Here is a 6000-nt window from a genome sequence, read left to right as displayed (position 1 = left end):
TAAATCGGTGATATTCTGCGTATTGCGCAATATTTCGCTTTATCAGTAGGTCAAATAAAGCTAGATTCGTCTGTATTTATAAAAAAAAAACAGAACCCATTGAAAACAATAGTATTCTCTTTGATACATCCAGTGTACTGGTTTTGCCCAAGTTCTAGAGCGGGAAGACTTCAGTAAATAACTCCCTTTATTTGCTGATGTATTTCTGAATACGTTCTCTGAATGTGTATGTGATGGGTGCAGTCTCAGTCTGGTTATACTTCCACAGGATATAGATGTGGTGGAGGTGAATGAGGAGCAGGTTTTGGAAGAATGGATAAAAAAGGTGAGAAATATAATGCAGTAAAGGGAACATACAGTAGGGCTCCTAGGTAAAACAGAACTGTTGACACAAAGCTCAGTTACATAATTCAGGACTCAACAAGAAGCCAATGTTCCTCAGGAAGCTCAATGAGTGAAACACGTAGGGTGAGGGTGCAGACCATCTAGAGACCCCCAAGGTGTGTCGTGAACTATTCTGAGCATCCTGGGCCAAGTACTCTTGGTCTTTTCCCCTTCCTGTATCTGGACATCATTCCCTGTGGACAGCCACCAAAGCTGTAAACATCAGGAAGGAGTGTTGCAGTCCTCAACCACTATCTGACCCAGGGTGGTCCATATGCCTGTACAGTACTTACATCACTTTTCTAAGTGTATAACTTTTAATTTTTATCATTATAAACCAATCTATACTATCAGTGCTCTCTCTGTTCTGTTCTTCATATATGGGAATTTACCCATCCTTCCTATCCTGTTCCTGAGGGATGCCCTTCAACAACATTTGCAGAATTCTTCTGTGAGTTGGTGACTCTGAACAACTGCAACCCCTAGATTCATCTTCACTATTGTGAGTGAGGTACTTATGAAGTGACACCGTATTAATTAGTGAAGCGATATTGCACCATATGTTCTTTTTCTTGTTTTTCACATAATCTTGGGAGTATTTGCGCTCTTGATCCCCTGCTTCAGTGACTTGTTTGGACTTTGGATTGAGTCCTTTTTCTGGAGCTGTACTTCTTCCATATGTAATATTTTTGTCTTTGTGTACTGTCATAAGCAGTTATTGTGACGGGGGCTAGCTAGCCCAGTAATAAAGGGGTTACTCCCCAGCTGGCAACCCCTACACTCATCCAGGAGGCGAGGGGTTAATGTAATTATGTGTAATAACTTGTATGCATTCCCCTGCTTCAGCACAAAATGTATTCCCCTTTGTATAAGGTCTTACCCTTGGTTTTAATGTGTTCCCGCCTATTCAGTGTTTGCACCAAGTACATACACGGGGATTAGGTCAGGAGGGCAAGGGTTAACTGTGTTTGAGTGTTTACGGCCCTTTGTTCCCTTTCCCGTCTTGTGGCCACCATTTGCCACAAGTTACAGACAAAAAATAGGGGAGTGAACCCCTCGGGATACCGTGGCTACCAAAACCGTGGTGGTTTTATTTATGCAAGTCCCTGGTAGCAAGAGGTGGACATCCTTTAAGTAATAAAGACAATAGGCAACCAGGATATAGCCGTGCAGACTAAAACAGGGCGGGGGGCTTTGGACCGGGGGAAATACCCGCGGGCACGTCCAGGGAAATGCCCGAAAATAAGTCCCAACCGGTAGCAGAACGCCTCACCCACGCCCTGTGTCCCGGACTAAACCCAGCGGTCAGTACTCACGACTCCTTGTGTGAACTGCCAAAATGCTGGTTGAAGGGTTGCCCAGCGGTCTGCTGTATGGTGATGTCCTCGTGTGCTCCAGCCGGAAGTAGAAGAGATAGGTGAAAAAACGAGTGACGCCGCGGTCACGACTCCTCTAAACAGCCAAACGCATGTGGAAAAATAAAAAACTTTATTAAACAAACAAGTGAACAACCGCCATAGTCATCCTCTGACGCGTTTCGTCCGGGTCACGGACTTTTTCAAAGAGTAACTCCCTATGCCTGGGATGATCTCTATATAGGGTGTACTGCACTATGATTGGTCATAATGATGTGGAGGGTAAAACCTCTCACCTGCAGAATAATGTGTATTAGCTAATTTTATACACACCCATAACGAGACCATCACATATTGGGCACAAAACCAAGTGAAAAATTACATAAATAATCCCAAAAAAAGAAGTTTAAAAAAATTGATTAAAAAACAAGAGTTAAAAACAAAGACTGCTGATCCATCCCGGTAGATATTGCATAAGAAAAAATACATGTTAGGAAAGCATATACAATATATACATATAAACTTATAAACTTCTAATATATGCATATGACTTTAGATATATTCCAACTCACTACATAGAATAATAGGTGCCTCTTGATAAGTAATCAGATGACATGATAATCTTTAAACTATAACAACATGTGTGGACTTGGATATAGTCCAACTCACTACATTAAATGGTAAGTGATTTTTGTTTAGGATATTGAATAACATGATAATCAGTAGACCATAGTAACAAAATATAAATATTGTCAATATTGTCGCATAAATACCATTACTGTAGGAAAGTATACAAAAGCATACAACATTACAGGTTCCCTTAAGCCACCCTGCAGGATAGGACAGAGAGATATAAATATAAATATACCCCGGAGGATATTCACAGGGATGTATATGGGATAGATGACTATGTCAGGAAATGTTTTAACTCCCATTCCTGATTTATACCCGATGGGAAAAGGGTACCCAAGGAGTAGATCCAAAACATTTCACGTTTATTCAATATATTCTCTCTGTCTCCCCCTCTGATGTGGCTAGGGATATGTTCCAAAGCTGCATATGAAAAATTTGTGATTCCCCCTCTTGAACACGAGGAAAAGTGTCTAGGTACAGGATGTACCAAATCCTTCTTTTTGATTAATCTGACATGTTCTGCAATACGTACTTTCAAGGGTCTAGTCGTACGCCCGATATACCGCTGGTCACATCCACAGAACAAAATGTAAATAACAAAACTGGAATTACAGTTTATAAAGCTGTTTACATAGAACCTCTTTTTACCAACATTAATTGATTTCATCGGTTTAACATACCTACACATGGAGCAAACACCACAAGAGAAAAAACCTTTTGGTATTCCCTGTATATGTGCCTTTCCTGATTGTGATTTAAACAGACTAGGCGACAGATGTGTCGCTATGGTTGGAGATTTGCGGTAAACAAAACGGGGTCCATCTTGTACATATTCCTTAATATCTTTGTTCAATGACAGGGTCCGCCAGTGTTTTTTGAAGATATCGCATATAAGATGAGATTGGCGATTATAAGTAGATATAAATAAAGGACTTTTATTCCCGTCATTGGAAGAAGATTGTGGAGTGGCTCCATGTCCAGAATGTTTGGTTTTCCTAATCAATGTGGATCTTTCAGCGAGATTTGTTGACTCGAATGCTGATTTGATGTCGCTATCCTTATAACCTCTAGCTGAAAAACGTTCAGCTAAAATTTTTGATTGTACCAGAAAGCTATCATGATTTGAGCACAGTCTCCTAAGCCTGAGGAACTGTGCTTTAGGGATGCTTTTGATGAGTGAACGAGGATGATTACTCTGAGCTGACAACAAGGTATTTCGAGAGTTAAGCTTACGGAAAATGTCCGTTTGTATACTCATGTTATGGTCGATATACAGGAGGAGGTCTAGATAGTGGATGTGATTGATATTATGATCATATGTGAACTTACAGGCAACCGCCACAGAGCCCATGTATCCCTATGTGAATTTTAAAGGGCTGCTGCAGTTCCTGTAAAGACCGCTAGGTGGCATCCCAAGGTACCTTGAGGAATTCGCCATAGGAAACAATGGGGCCATTGGTTAACATAGGATTCCTAGAAATGGCCGCTGGTAACTGTAAGCGAGTCAGGGGAAGCCCTAATATAGCTGTGTTGGCACGCGGCCAAAACCACAGCATCCGAGTGCCGCTACTGTTTCATTGAAGGAGCTTTGATCACTCAATTACCGTGAGAACTCGGTTACGGCCAAGTTCAACACCTATTAAAGTTGATAACTTTGGTTCTGGGGCAGCTTGCGATAAAATTCTTTCTGCCCTTAGCTCGTTGGGACCCCTTCACTCGACCCCAACTGGGTCCGATAGGCAATGCCCGCGAGAAAGGGTCGCGCCCGCCACGAGGGTCACCGCCATTGATATCAATGGCGGAAAAAAGATGTTAGGTTTAAAAAAATGTTTAAAACCTGATATTCCTATCTCCGGTTCGGTGATAGCTGGAAGGCTGGATTTTGGCCACCGGTTAGTCATGCCTCCGGCATGATTGCATGGCTTTTTCCAGCCCTCTCAGACTAACCGAACGGAGGGTATTTCATATGTATAGTTACAGTCGCCGCTATTGGCCGCCATGATGGAAAATGTTGCCGGTTTTAAATATTGTATAAAACCTGAAATCATTAACTCTGGTTCGGTGAGGGCTTGAGGACTGAGATTTGGCCACCAGGGTTCACACCTCCAGCATGGTTGCATGGCCATTCCCAGCACTCTCAGGCTAACTGAACAGAGTATGGTTAACTGTATACAGTGTGGTTGCCGCCATTGACTCCAATGGCGGAGAAATGTGGTTTGTGCAACATGAGGTTCTAAAACCCAATATTGCTATCTCCGGTTTGGTGATAGCTGGAAGGCTGAAATTTGGCCACCAGGTAGTCATGCCTCCGGCATGAGGGTATGGCAATTTTCAGCCCTCACAGATTAACCGAACGGAATATTTTTATATGTATAAATTGTTACAGGCTTTCTGTATTTCTTTGCCTACTGTAAAGCCCGCAAAAGTTACTGGCCCATAAGGTATGCTAATGGCCAGAGGGCGCCGGCCTGTCTGAGGAGCAAGCTCCGAACAAAGCCTCTCTCCCCCAGATTAAGTATGCAGGGCGGAGAAAGAGCAGGACATGGCTATTCACGTTAAGTGCCATACTTCACACCTCTGGTCAGAGTTCCCCCGTCCAGAATCCCAAATGGCAGACTTAGAGATGCCAACTTTTTAGTGTTGGGTTCGGGAAATGGGACTCTGACTGAAGGCATGTGCCAACCAGGTACCCTTCTGCTTCCCACGTTAGCTGGCAAAAGGTAATTGGGTCCAGGTAATTGTTATCCAAATCCTGAGTCCCAATGTTAAGGGATAGAGCCCAAATCCCATATAAGCGATTGCAAGCTCTATGCCCAGTGTCTTCGTTTTGTATCCTGTTGCCTGATGAACTGCTAGCCTGTGTCCTGGGCTATTTCATCTGTCCCCTTCCCAAGTAAGTGTTATATTCTGTTTGTTATTTGCTCAATACTGTGTGTCCACCTGAACTGTAAGGAATAAAATCTCTTTATTATATCACAGTCTCATTCAATTCAACCCAGATTATAAGGTGTATATTATAACCCTGAAGCTACCGTGACAGTTATTATTTATTGATTATTAATAGGTACTGTAAATAATTTCACCATTAATTTACAGAATGAAACCATAAAATCGACAGCCAGAAGATGTCGATTGAAGACTTAAAGCCATTAATATTTTCATCTTTGGTTAATCAATTATACCTATACTATATCTCCCCTTTAAACCCAAAAGGAGGGGAGATACAACAGGAGCTACACACTGCCTTATAATATATAGGGTGTGAGTGAAGTAAGGGTGGATAGAAGATTCCCACCAATTAACAACAAATACACACACCCCTATTGAATGAATCCAACAAGGCAGAGCTAGCCAGAGCTAAAAGGGTGGCTAAATGTGATGTTAAGGTCCAAATTGACAGACTAGAATAAGTACTGCCCAAAGCCATCAGATAATACTGATAATACTGGCTCTATCATAAATAGACCATATAGCCCATCCTGAGATGGCTATAAATGTATTCAGAAGTCTCCTGTCATTAATATCTAGATAGTGTGGTATATTGAGGTTTAAATCATTATGCTCAAACCAACTGAATTCCCGCAGGACTAGAAACTAACACAACTCCATAACGGAGGCTAGTAACATC

This window comes from Ascaphus truei, chromosome 6 (genome assembly GCF_040206685.1).
Source record: "Ascaphus truei isolate aAscTru1 chromosome 6, aAscTru1.hap1, whole genome shotgun sequence".
NCBI classification, from domain to species: domain Eukaryota; kingdom Metazoa; phylum Chordata; class Amphibia; order Anura; family Ascaphidae; genus Ascaphus; species Ascaphus truei.
Note: the sequence above shows the minus strand (reverse complement) of the source record.